This window comes from Musca vetustissima, unplaced genomic scaffold, assembly GCF_032173495.1.
Source record: "Musca vetustissima isolate MV318-11 ecotype Yass unplaced genomic scaffold, APGP_CSIRO_Mvet_v1 utg96534, whole genome shotgun sequence".
Classification (NCBI taxonomy): Eukaryota; Metazoa; Arthropoda; class Insecta; order Diptera; family Muscidae; genus Musca; species Musca vetustissima.
The window spans coordinates 37322-52151 of NW_026886065.1; positions in this window are offsets into that span (position 1 = coordinate 37322).

The window sequence follows — 14830 nt, forward strand, 5'->3', positions numbered from 1 at the left end:
AAAAATCTCATTTTAGAGGCTTAGTGTCAATGGATAAAATATTCTAGAGAAAATTTCACTATAGGCCCCCGAACAACCGAAACCTGTAAAAATAATATTTATATATAAAAAACACCGTTGGAAATTTATATATGTAAAGGGCAGACATTTTTGAGGTTATGTTGGATTTTTTATAAAATCTCCCACATAACCTCATTTTAGAGACTTGTTGTCAATGGAAAAAAATATTGTAGAGAAAATTTCACTATAGGTCCCCAAACAACGGAAACCTGTAAAAATAATATTATTATATAAAAAATAGCGCGGGAAATTTATATCTTTAGAAGTTAGGAAATTTTTGGGGTTATGTTGCAATTTTGACCAAATCTCCCACAAAACCTTTATCTAGGGCTTTGGTATCAATGGAAAAAATAATCTATAGAAAATTTCAGTATAGGTGCCCGAACAACAGAAATCCAGAAAACTGATATTTATATATAAAAACTATCGTTAAAAATGTATATACTTAGATGCCAGGCATGTTTGAGGTTATGTTGCAATTTTGACAAAATCTCCCCCAAACCTATCGTTAGGGCTTTGGAGACTTCATGTTAATGGAAAAAATATTCTAGAGAAAATTTCACTATAGGTCCCCGAACAAAAGAAACCTGTAAAAATAATATTTATATACAAAACTACCGTTAACGATTTATATACACAAAGGCAGACATTTTTGAGGTTATAAAAAATACCGTTGGAAATTCATATATTTATAGGTTAGACATTTTTGAGGTTATGTTGCAATTTCGACAAAATCTCCCACCAAACCTATCGTTAGGGCTTTGGAGACTTCATGTTAATGGAAAAAATATTCTAGAGAAAATTTCACTATAGGTCTCCGAACAACAGAAACCTGTAAAAATAATATTTATATATAAAAATAGCGTTAACAATTTATATATTTAGAGGGCAGGCATTTTTGAGGTTATGTTGGATTTTTTATAAAATCTCCCACATAACCTCATTTTAGAGACTTGTTGTCAATGGAAAAAATATTCCTTATAAAATTTCACTATAGGCCCCGAACAAAAGAAATCGGTAATAACAATATTTATACATAAAAATATCGATGGCATTTTTTTATATTTAGAGGGTAGGTATTTTTGAGGTTAAAATGAAGTTTTGACAAAATCACCCGTAAAACCTTTTATTTGGGCTTTGATGGTAATGGACAAAATATTCTAGAGAAAATTTTACTATAGCTACCCGATCAACAGAAACCCGTTAAAATAATATTTATCTATACTAATAAAAGAGTAAAGTGATTGACTGACTGACTGACTGACTGACAGATTTAACGATTCATCAACGCCCAGACGAAACGGCTTAAGCTAGAATCTTGAAATTTTGGGTGAGGGTCACTCTAGGTCCAAAGGTGACAGATAAGGCTGGGGTTTTGGAAATTCGTACTAGAAAGGTACGAAAAGTACTAAAAAGTAAAAAGTACTAAAGAGCTAGAACTCTTAAATTTTAGGCGAGATTTCATGATGGAATGTAGAATAGATATAGCAAAGGGTTTTTGGGCGAAAAGTACTAAAATGTACTAAATTTGGTACAATTTCGTAGCATGTGAATGAATAGAGCTAAAAACATGAAATTTGGAATGTGAATTGGGGTTGAGATGTAGGGTCTATTTATGGAAATGGTTTTGAAAGCGTGTACTCATGTGTACGAAAGGTACTACATGGTACTATATTTGGTACAAATCGAGCTGGAATCCTGAAATTCGAAATTAACATTACCATCGGAGTTTAGGATTAGGATATGTACATAGTTTTGGAAAAATTTTACTAATGTATACAAAAAGTCCAAAATCGTACTATAATTGGTACAATTTGGATTTGGGTGAACCGATAGAGCGGGAACAATGAAATTTGGTGTGAGGATCTACCCTCTAGGATTAGGGTCAGGATTCAGTTTAACAAATTAATACTTATGGGTACTGAATGATACTAAATTTGGTACAATTTGAATTTTAGGTGAATCAATAGAGCTAGCATCATGAAATTTGTAATCAGGATCACTGTGTGGGGTGTAGGGTTGAGGTATGTAGGAAGTTTTAGAAATTTTAACTAAGTGTACAAAATCTGGTACAATTTAAATTGTGGATGAAGAGATAGAGTTGGAATCATGAAAATTTTATTTAGGATCACTGTGGGAGTGTAGGTTTGGGGTAGAAAGGAGGTCATGAAATTTTGATTTAGGATCACTGTGGGAGTGTTGGTTTGGGGTAAGAAGGAGGTTTTGGAAATTGGTACTACTGTGTACTAAATTTGGTACAATTTGAATTGTGGGTGAACCGATAGAGTTAGAATCCTTAAACTGGGATTTAGGATCACTGTGGGGGTGTTGGTTTGGGTTAAGTAGGAAGTTTTGGAAATTCGTACTACTATGTACTAAATTTGGTACAATTTGAATTGAGGGTGAACCGAAAGTTGGATTTATGATCGGGCATGCAGGAAGTTCTGTTAGATTGTTGAGGAGGGCACTTATGGAAATAATGTGTGCTAAATGGAAAATTTGGATTTGGGTGAACCTTTAGAGCTCGAGTCATGAAATTTTGTACTAAATGGTACTTAAATTTAATTTATGGTCGGTATTAACGTGTGGAGTGTTTTTTTTTCTGACATATGCAGTTTTCTGTGTATATAAAACAATATGTTAATACATGTTCCAATATTTCCTACATTCCCTAACGAAGTTGCGAGCATATGCTAGTAAACAATTTCACCAATGGCGTGATTTTTATACCCTTCACCACGCTGTGGTACAGGATATTATGTCTTTGTGCATATGTTTGTAACTGGCAAAAGGAAACGAGATAGACACATGGTTCCTTTTGAGAATATGCATAGAATCACATTTTAAGTCGATTTATGCATGTCCGTCCGTCCGTTTGTCTATGTTAAATTGTAAACAAAGTACAGGTCGCATTTATGATTCGAATTGGATGAAATTTGGCATAGGTCATTTATTTGGCTCAAGGACGAACCCTATTGAAATTGGGAAAAATCGGTTCAAATTTAGATATAGCTCCCGTATATATTTTCGTCCGATTTAATGTAAATGGTGTACCAATGCCCCAATATATCTTTCGATTTGCACGAAATTTGGCATAGCGTACTAAATTAGGTCTAGAATGATGTGTGTCACGTTTCTTGAAAATCGGGTCAGATTTAGATATAGCTCCCATATATATTTTTGTCCGATTTAATGTAAATGGTGTACCCATGCCTCTATATATCTTTCGATTTGCATGAAATTTGGCATAGCGTACTGAATTGAGGCTAGAATTATGTGTGTTGAGTTTCCTAAAAATCGGTCCAGATTTTGATATAGCTCCCATATATATTTTCGTGCGATTTAATGTAAACGGTGCACCAAAGTCCATATATATATTTCGATTTACACGAAATTTGGCATAGCGTAATGAATTAGGACTTGAATTATGTGTGTTGAGTTTCTTGAAAATCGGTCCAGATTTAGATATAGCTTCCATATATATTTTCGTCCGATTTAATGTAAATGCTGTACCAATGCACCTATATATCTTTCAATTTACACGAAATTTGGCACAGCGTATTGAATTAGGCCTAAAATTATGTGTGTTAAGTTTCTTGAAAATCGGTCCAGATTTAGATATAGCTCCCATATATATTATCGTCCGATTAATTGTAAATGGTGTACCAATGCCCCTATATATCTTTCGATTTGCATGAAATTTGGCATAGCCTAATGAATTAGGTCTAGAATTATGTTTGTTAAGTTTCCTGAAAATCGGTCCAGATTTCGATATAGCTCCCATATATATTATCGTCCGATTTAATGTAAATGGTGTACTAATGCCCCTATATATCTTTCGATGTGCATGAAATTTGGCATAGCGTAATGAATTAGGTCTAGAATGATGTGTGTTGTGTTTCCTGAAAATCGGTCGAGATTTAGATGTAGCTCCCGTATATATTTTCGTCCGATTTAATGTAAATGGTGTACCAATGCTCCTATATATCTTTCGATTTGCATGAAATTTGGCACAGCGAAATGAATTGAGTCTAAAATGATGTGTGTTAAGTTGCTTGAAAATCGGTCCAGATTTAGATATAGCTCCCGTGTATATTTTCGTCCGATTTAATAGAAATGGTGCACCAAATTTCTTATATATCTTTCGTTCAATTTCATGTCAATGTTCCTTCGAAAAGGCGACGCGACATCTGTTAGGAGACTATATAGAATATACCCAAAGTGGTGAAGGGTATCATATAGTCGGCCCAGTCCGACTTAACTTCTTTCCTTACTGGTTTTGAATGCCTTAATTTTTATTCACTAATTATATTTTTAATTTTCTTCTCTTTACAGGTAAGTCGATCATTAAAAAAAATTATAAAATAAATAAAATTTTGTAAGTATAACAAAAACTCCAATTTTTTTCCAAATGGTGAAATCTCTTCATCTTCTTCCCCAAAATATTGCAAAAAAAATATTTAAATGATTATTTTTCAAAACCATAGATGGACACTACGTGACAACGAAAACGCATTAACGAACGCTATGGTCAACTCTCTGTGGTCTTGGTTTGAATATGAATTTGAATTTTGTTACGCATGCGCATATGAGCCATCAATAAAAGAAAAAAACAAAAAAAAAAAAATATATTCAAATTCAAATTTTGCAATATTGAAATAAATAAATCTGTTTTGGAAAAAAAAACTGGTTTAGTGGAGAAAAACGTTTTTATTGTTTTCTATTAAGGAGTGCTGGAGTTTTACTAAAATGCTCTCTTTTTTGGTGAATGAGAGTTTCTTTTTCTAGACTTTTTTAAAAATTAAAATCACTGCAAAAAAAATCAAAATTTTGACAACATCTATCAATTTTTGCCATGTGCCTTTCGTTCAAAACTGGGTCAATGGTTTTGTAGTGCTTTGGAGTTTTGAACTTCTTCTAGTTCTGCTCTGGTTGCCAAACGCATGGCCGTTGACGTCCACACGATTTCTGCTGCTGATGCTGCCGCTTAACTTCACTTCCGCATTAACTAATCAAAATTCCAATTTTTATGCTACTTCCGTTATTTCTGTTTCAGTTTCTATTTCTTTTTGTTTTTTTTTTTCATTTTCATTTAAATAAATGCTTAGTATTAGCTGTTCGGTCTTTACTTGTTGTTGTTGTTTTTATTATCTCTAATTTTTGCTAATTAATTTGTTATTAGCATTTATTTGTTTTTGTATTTTTTCGGTATTTCAGTTTTTGGAACTGTTGTCGATTGTTGTTTTTTTTTCTTCTTTCTGTTTTCATAGAGAATGACATTAAGATGTTTGATGACCGTCTTTCCGTCTGTCTGTCTTGGCCACAGTCTCTAGCCTAAAGGTTAATAAACTTCCATGTGCCTTAGACTAGCAGAAGCAGCAGCATTGCGTCTTAGAATCTGCAGCGGATTTCATCATATGACAAAGAAAAAAAATTTTTGAAGATCGTGGGTTTTGAAAATTTTATTGAAAGAAAAAAAAAATGCCACTAATGGTTACCTTAACATTGACACTGAATATTCTTTAGTTCCAAAAAAAAAAAAAAATAAATAATAATAATAAAAATAAAAAATAATAATAAAAAAATTATTATTTTTTTTTTATTATAGAAGCAGAATATTCTAGTCTCTATCACCTTGACTTATTGTTGATTTAGGCCTTAATTTGAATATTTAGCAACTAATAATATTTATGAAATAAGAATTTGTCACGATGCCATTGACAGACAAGCATGTTTTTCATTCGAATGACTATTCTAGACTATTTTGAAATAATCAATATTTAAAAAATATAATAGGCGTGGATTTTTTAACAAAAATATTTTTTGTGGCCTAACATAGGCATGGATTTTTAAAAAATATTTTTTGTGGCCTAACATAGGCGTGGATTTTTTAAAAAATATTTTTTGTGGCCTAACATAGGCGTGGATTTTTAAAAAAAATATTTTTTGTAAACTAACATAGGCGTGGATTTTTTAAAAAATATTTTTTGTAACCTAACATAGGCGTGGATTTTTTAAAAAATAGTTTTTGTGGCCTAACATAGGCGTGGATTTTTTTTAAAAAATATTATTTGTAGCCTAACATAGGCTTGGATTTTTTTAAAAAATATTTTTTGTGGCATAACATAGGCGTGGATTTTTTAAAAAATATTTTTTGTGGCCCAACAGAGGCGTGGATTTTTTAAAAAATATTTTTTGTGGCCTAACATAGGCGTGGATTTTTTAAAAAATATTTTTTGTGGCCTAACATAGGCGTGGATTTTTTAAAAAATATTTTTTGTGGCCTAACATAGGCGTGAATTTTTTAAAAAATATTTTTTGTGGCCCAACTGAGGCGTGGATTTTTAAAAAAATATTTTTTGTGGCCTAACATAGGCGTGGATTTTTTTAAAAATATTTTTTGTGGCCTAACATAGGCGTGGATTTTTTTAAAAATATTTTTTGTGGCCTAACATAGGCGTGGATTTTTTAAAAAATATTTTTTGTAGCCTAACATAGGCGTGGATTTTTTAAAAAATATTTTTTGTAGCCTAACACCAGCACCAGATTCAAGCATCTCGATATACACAAGGCCACTTGTATTTATCCCGATCGAACGATGAGAAATCAAATCGATCATGTTGTGATAGACGGAAGGAACTTCGACACATTCCACCTATTCGTCGACTATAAAGCCGCATTCGACAGCCCTATCCGTTCAGAGATGTTTAAAGCCATGTCTACGTTTGGCATTCGTGCAAAATTAATACGGCTGTGCAGGATAACATTCACTGGCACAATATCAGCAGTTAAAGTCGAAAAGGACCTCTCGGAGCCCGTTTAATACCGAACGAGGATTCAGACAAGGTGATACTTTGTCGTGTGACATTTTTAATAGCCTGCTGGAAAAGGTCATACGAGAGGCAAAAGTGAACAGAAATGGCACTCTGTACACCAAACAACACATGATACTCGCCTACCTCGATGACATCGACGTAATGGGTCGAACATTGGGAGCAGTAAGAGCCACCTTTGAGAGCGGTAAGAGCCACCTTTAAACAAATTGAGAAGGAGTCTGCCAAAGTGGGTCTGGCAGTAAACGGCCAGAAGACTAAGCTGATGGTATCAACGCGCAAGACGTCCAGTAGATTCGGACCAACTGTGGAACTTGAGAACTGCAAAGATTTTATATACCTTGGTACGGCCATAAATAAAACGAATGACATCAGTTTTGAAATTCGGAGATGGATAGTGATGACCAACCGATGCTGCTATGGTCTGAACAAACAACTCAAAACCAAGGCCACCTCCCGCCAGACCAAGCGCACACTCTACACGACACTGATACTACCCGTGATGTTATATGGATCTGAAGCATGGGTACTTACGCAAGCAGATGACGCAGCTCGTGGAGTGTTTGAGTGAAAAATTCTTCGAAATATATATGGGCCGATCTGTCGAATGACCCATTAGTTGTACCAGCTATTCCCGGACATCGACATTGTTAGACGTATTTAGCTGCAGCGACTACGTTGGCTAGGTCATGCTGTGAGAATGGATGAAGATGCCCCAGCCTAGAAGGCATATAAAAGCAAACCAGCTGATGGTTCACGCAGAAGGGGAAGGCCACGAATAAGATGGAAAGACCATGTGGAAGACAACATCGCCGAAAATGGTCTTTCAAATTTGAAAAACTGCGCAAAAGACCGACCGAAAAAAGACCGACCGAAAAAAAAAAATATTTTTTGTAGCCTAACATAGGCGTGGATAGACCCAATAAGGCTTGGATTTTTTAAAAATATTTTTTCATATGTTCGTGTAGTAAAAATAGTCTTAAATTTTTCTTGCTTAAACAAATATTTTTTAGTCAAAATTTAGGCTTGTTTGTCACAAAATCAGTTTTATTCGTCACTGTCAAAAAAAGTATTAAAAAAAAAAAATGTTGTACAAAATTCATTAATTTTGACCCTTAGAAAAAATATTGAAAAAAAATCCACATTTATCCGTTCCTAAAAATGTTTTATGTAAATCCTAATTTGCTGGCCTTCGTAGAAAAACATGCTTACAAATCAGTGATTCTAATTCCCCTCATGATTCCATATTATGGGCTACTCTCAGAGTAGCTAGAGGCGAGAAATTAAAATTCGTTAGTATCGGAAGTGCGACAGAATATTCTTACAAATCAATGATTCCGGTTTCCCACATTGTTCTCTTTTTATGACCTACTTTTTATTTACATCTAAGGTAAAAAATTGAAATTCATGTAGTATCGGAAGTGCTAATTTTAATGTTTTATTATCGGAAGTGATTAGAAGAATTGTATGCCTCACAGAAACAAATTTCAATAATTTTTTTTCTTAGTCACCTATTTCATAAAAATTAGACAAAGATCATCAATCATTAAGCTCTAGTATATTCACGATTCTAATAAATTAACAAAACCAGAAAAAAAATCCAATTCGAAATGATAACGAAAAAATAACAATTAACACAATTTGTTCTATTGGTCATTCTAAAAACAACAACAAAACTAATGTCATTGGGAATACATTTTTCTTAAATATTCTTTGGAACAAATTCGAACAAAAATTCTAGTCTAACATCTTTAATTGGCGGAAGAATATTTTGCGTTCACAAAAAAAAAAAAAAATACTCTAATCAGTAATAAAATTTCAATATCGAACAAAGTCCGAACAAAAATGGTATTATTGATATGTAAAAAAAAAATAAAAAAAAATGGTCCAATAAAATTCTTCGTAGCAAAGGTATGGGGGAAAAATCCCCAAAAAATTCTGTCTGGCTGTAATAAAAATGCGCTGTCATGATTAGATCAATAGATTGTTTATAAAAACTAATAATTAAATATGTGTGGTTGAAGTTTTTAGAATGGAAGATTTCATTTTAATATTAAAACAAGAATAACAAAAAACCAACCAACAAAGAACACAAAGCGTTTTTTTTTTGGAAATTTATTGAATTGCCTTTAAGGGTGTGGTATGTCTGGTTGGTGGTTACGAATTTTTTTGGGTATTTTTTTTTCTATTTTATGACTAAGAGAAATTTTACGCACAAAAGACACTACGTGTACTTTTGGACCTTTGAACATTGAACAAAATTTAGAGCTTAATTTAAGAACAAACTAATTTTTATAGTCTGATAAAGAAAACTAATAATAATAATTTAGAAATTAATTAATAAAAAACAATATTTTACGTTGAAAAAAATAACAAAATTTATTTTATATATATTTTTATATAATAAATTTAGACATTAATTTAAGAAAAAAAATATTTTAACTCTGATAAAAAAAAAAATAATAATTTAGAAATTCATTTAAGAAAAAAATATATTTTTATATTATAAATTTAACTTTTAATTAATTTTTTTATTTTTATTTTTTTATTATATTATTTTTTTATTTTATTATTTTTTTTATTTTATTAATTTTTTTTTATTTTATATATTTTTTTATTTTAATATATTTTTTTATTTCAAAAATTTATTTTTTTTTTCAAAATATATATTTTATAAATCTGCAATCTGGTGTAATGTCTTGGGTAAAGTACCCAAAATAAATATCGTCATCTCATCATAAATCAAAAAACGTGACGTAAATGGTTTGCAAAGCAGCACAATAAGGAGATGACTCTATTTTTTATTTATTTTTTTTTTTTTTTTGCCATCCTCCTCTTTTTTCCTTTGTAATGCAATTTAAAGTTTGTTTCTTAAGTCTTTTTATTGTATGTTGATCTCTCTCAGAGAGCACCATAAAGATTTTTCTTTCTTTCTCTCTCAGCCTTCTTTGAAAGTTGTAATGCGTTACAGAGTTTGGTTCTTAAGTCTTTTATTTTTGTTCTTTTTCACCTCATTTCAAGTAAAATAACAAAGTTTGGTTCTTAAGTCTTCAGTTTTTTTTGTTTATTATTTCAAGCATAATAAAAAAGTTCGTTTCTTAAGTCTTTTGTAAGACGAAGGAATTGCCTCGGGCATTAAGAGTTCACAAAAAAACATCTCATAAATATTTAGACAGCCTAGGCAGACAACAGTTACAGAGCACATGTGTATACATGCCTTCAATTCAGATGAGAAATATATACTCACATATATATGAGTGTATGTATGTCTGTATTTTAAACCAGACATCAACAAAGTACTGATGCCACGGAGTCGATCACAAAATATTAATGGAATTTCAAAAATGTCTCGCTTTAAATGTAAAGAAGAAAAAAAAAAAAACAACCATGGAAGAGGCAATCACAAAGAGGTGAACATAGGCTTGGATATTTAAAAAAAAAATATGTGTTTTTTGTATTTTTGCGGAGTTGAAAAAAAAATTGAAGGAGTGGTTTTTTAAAAAATATTTCTTGGGCGCCACATTAGGCGTGGATTTTTTAATCATAGACCCTTATTGGGCGTATGAAAAAATATTTTAAAAATTTCCACGGGTCTATAAAAAATATTATTTTAACATCCACGCCTTGTTTGGCCTTCAAAAACTATTTTTAAATAATCCACACCTTGTTTGGCATTAAAAAAAAATAATTAAAAAATATCCAAATTTATATATATATATATATATATAAAAGAGTTGCGTTATAAGTGACTGACTGATCACCAACGCCCAGACGAAACGACTAAAGCTAGAAATTTGAAATTTGGAATGGAATAAGGCAGGGTTTTTGGAAATCCGTACTAAATGGTACTAAAAACTGTATTACGGGGGAAGGTTAGGTTTAGAACTTTGAAATTTGGTATGCAGCTTTGCCTACGGTAAGGGAAGTGGTATGTGTGAAAAAAATTTGGAATTTAGTACTAGAAGGTACTTAAAAGTACTAAATATTATATTTCAATGGAACCGGTGGAGATAGATATCTGAAATATGGTTTGTAGTACCTTAAGCTATTACAAATAGAATTATGTGCAAAAATATTTTTTTTTTAAATTAGTACTAAAAGGTACTAAAAAGTACTAAAATGTTATTACTCCGAAACGGTTGGTAGTATAACTCTGAATTTTGGTATGCAGCTTTGCCAATAATAAGCAAATCAGAATATTTGAACAAATTTTGGAAATTAGTACTAAAGGTACTAAAATGTAGAATGTTTGTAACAGGCAAAAATAATCAAGATAGACACATGGTTCCTTTTGAGAATATGCATAGAATCAATTTCTGAGTCGTTTTATGCATGTCCGTCCGTCTGTCTGTCGATGTAAAATTGTAAACAAAGTACAGGTCGCATTTATAATCCGAATTGGATGAAATTTCGCACAGGTCACTTATTTGGCCCAAGGACGAACCCTATTGAAATTGGGAAAAATCGGTTCAGATTTAGATATAGCTCCAATATATATTTTTGTCCGATTTAATGTAAACGGTCCCTATATATCTTTTAATTTGCACGAAATTTGGCACAGCAAAATGAATTAGGTATAGAATGATGTGTGTTAAGTTTCCTTAAAATCGGTTCAGATTTAGATATAGGTTCCCTATATATTTTCGTCCGATTTAAGGTAAATGGGCCACCAAAGTCTCCATATATCTTTCGATTTGTACGAAATTTGGCATAGTGTACTGAATTAGGTCCAGAATGATGTGTGCTAAGTTTCGTGAAAATTGGTTCAGATATAGATATAGCTCCCATATATATTTTCGTCCGGTTTTATGTAAATAGTGCACCAAAGTCCCTATATATCTTTCGATTTGAACGAAATTTTGCATGGAGTACTGAATTAAGTCTAGAAAGATGTGTGTTAAATTTCGTAAAAATCGGTTCAGATTTAGATGTAGCTCCCATGTATATTTTCGTCCGATTTAATGTAAATGGTGTACCAAAGTCCCTATATATCATTCGATTTGCACGAGATTTTGCATGAAGTACTGAATTACGTCTAGAATGATGTGTGCTAAGTTTCGTGAAAATCGGTTCAGATTTAGATATAGCTCTCATATATATTTTCGTCCGATTTAAGGTAAATGGTTTACCAACGTCTCTTAATATCTTTCGATTTGCACGAAATATGGCACAGCGTAATGAATTAGGCCTAGAATGATGTGTGTTAAGTTTCCTGAAATCGGTTCAGATTTAGATGAAGTTTCTATATCTGTCCGAATTAAAAATTTAGTATCGGTTGCAGAATGACATGTTTATAAATTTATTTTAATTTTACTGGTCCTTTAAAAATGCGACGTCTGTTAGGATTCATCTGTTGAATATACCCAAAGTGGTGAAGGGTATCATATAGTCGGCCCCATCCGATTACTTTCTTTACTGGTTTTATTTTCAAAGAAGCCCAGTTTTTCGATTTTTATATCCCTCACCACACTGTGGTACAGGGTATTATGCCTTTGTGCATATGTTTGTAACAGCCAAAGGAAACGAGATAGACACATGGTTCCTTTTGAGAATATGCATACAATCACTTTCTGAGTCGATTAATGCATGTCCGTCAGTCCGTCCGTCTGTAGATGTAAACAAAGTACAGGTCGCATTTATGATCCGATTTGGATGAAATTTTGTACAGCTCACTTGTTTGGCCCAATAACGAACCCTATAGAAATTGGGGAAAATCGGTTCAGGCTTAGATAGAGCTCCCATATATATTTTCGTCCGGTTTAATGTAAATGGTATACCAAAGTCTCTATATATCCTTCGATTTGTACGAAATTTGACATAGCGTACTGAATTGGTACTAGAATGATATGTTTTCGTGAAAATCTGTTTAGATTCAGATATAGCTCCCATATATATTTTCCTCCCATTCTAAGTAAATGATGCACCAAACACGTCATGTTTATCAGATATTTATCGAAATAATCAACGGATGTCCGATTGATATTTGCTTTAAATTGATTTACAGAAAGACATGTTTATGGATTCAAATTCATTTTACTGGTCCTTTGAAAATGCGACGTCTCTTAGGATTCATCTGTTGAATATACCCATCATGGTGAAGGGTAACATATAATCGGCCTCGTCCGACTTTACTACTTTCCTTACTGGTTTTCTATTGGAAAAATATTTGTAAAATCATCGCTTATTTTTATTTACAAAAAATATTCTTAAAAAAACAAGGTGATAATGTACCTTATGTTTTTTTATTGGGAAAATTGGAAAAAATATGTTTTCCAATTTTTTTTAAAATGCATTATGGCATTGAAAAAATAGTTTTGAAATTATTTCAAATCATTAGTTTTTCTTGTATCTGGCATCATTATTTACACAATGCCAGAAAGTATGCTACATTTTTATAAAGAATGTTATCAATGGCTTGAATGTTTGTTGTATGATATTAATTTATATGGCAATAAAGCTGTTGCATATTTTTAGGCTGGTAGTTATTTCTTTAATATATATTCCATAATTCCAGTGCACAGTGGTTTATGAATGAAACATTAACTCTGGAGTTGAGAAAAAAAAATTAAAATAAAAATATGTAAATATTTTACAACAACGAATTTAAAAAAGGAAAGATGTATAAATGGAGAAAGATGTATAAAAAATGGAAAAAATTATAAAAAAAATAAATTTTTATGTATAAAAAACAGCTTTGGCCTTCATCTTTTTTTCACTTCAAAATAAGATTGTTTAAAAAATTCCTCCCATTAGACTTAGTTGTTTAATGGGAGGAATTTGTTTTCTTCAACTTGAATTTAATTAAAATATTGATTTAATTTTGTTTTCCGTATTTATTTTTTTACTCAACTTAAAGTATATTATTTAACAGTTTTTTTGCTCACATTTTTTTTAAACTGAAATAATTTAGTTGAGTGTTACATTAGGAAGACTGCACCACTTTATCTTCAAATATACTCCCACTATTGTCTGTGACCTGCATTTAATTTATTTAAGGCATAAATCTTTTGGTTTAGTTGTGTTGAAATCAAAGCCGGTGGAGTTTTAAAATATTTGCCAGTCAACATCTAAACAAGAAATGTGAGCACTACGCAATTGTGGGGAAGTCTGTACAATAAAAATAAAACGAAACACAATAGCAAAGAGGGGTAATTTTTTGGAAATTTTAAAATGTATAAAAAGTATATAAGTCTGCAAAACTACATTTAAAAAAATATAGGTAAAAAAACAATGGAAAAATACATCAAAAAAATTCATAGAAACCGAAACTTGTGTTAAGTCCCAAATATATATTAAAAAATCCACATTTATGTTTGATCTTTGAAAAAAATAGGTTACTGAAAAATATATTAACAAACTCAAGCTAATTCCAGGTCTTTAAAAAATTATTAAAAAAAAAAACGTATAAAATTCGATTGAATTGCAAATTTGGAATTTTCGCCCCATTTCTTTGTATTCGATTTGTTCCCATCGAAAGTCATTTGGCTATCCTGAAAGCATTTGCCAAAAAAATGTATTTGTCGTGATGTGCCTTATGTTTGTATGTATGAACTGTTTGTTTGATTTGTTTGTTTTCTTTATTTAAATCTTACAGCATAGAGTTGAATAAACTTGTTTTGATATGGAGGTGGATCAGAGTGGGGTTTTTATTACCAAACTCCCCCCATCATTCATTCGTTCATTTGCAAATTGTTATAACGTTGTTGTCGAATAATTGATCATGTTTTTGTTGTTATTATTTTTTTTAGTTTGGTATTTTTTCTTTTGTTTATAATTTTTGTTTTTTTGTTGATTTCATTGGAATTTTTTCCACAGATACGATGTGAGCTACTCCATCATCATCGTCATCTGTCTGTGATATGCTGACCTAATTTCTAACAAGCTGTGCAATGTTTTTTTCGAATTGCATATATGTGGATATTATTAATAAATCTGTG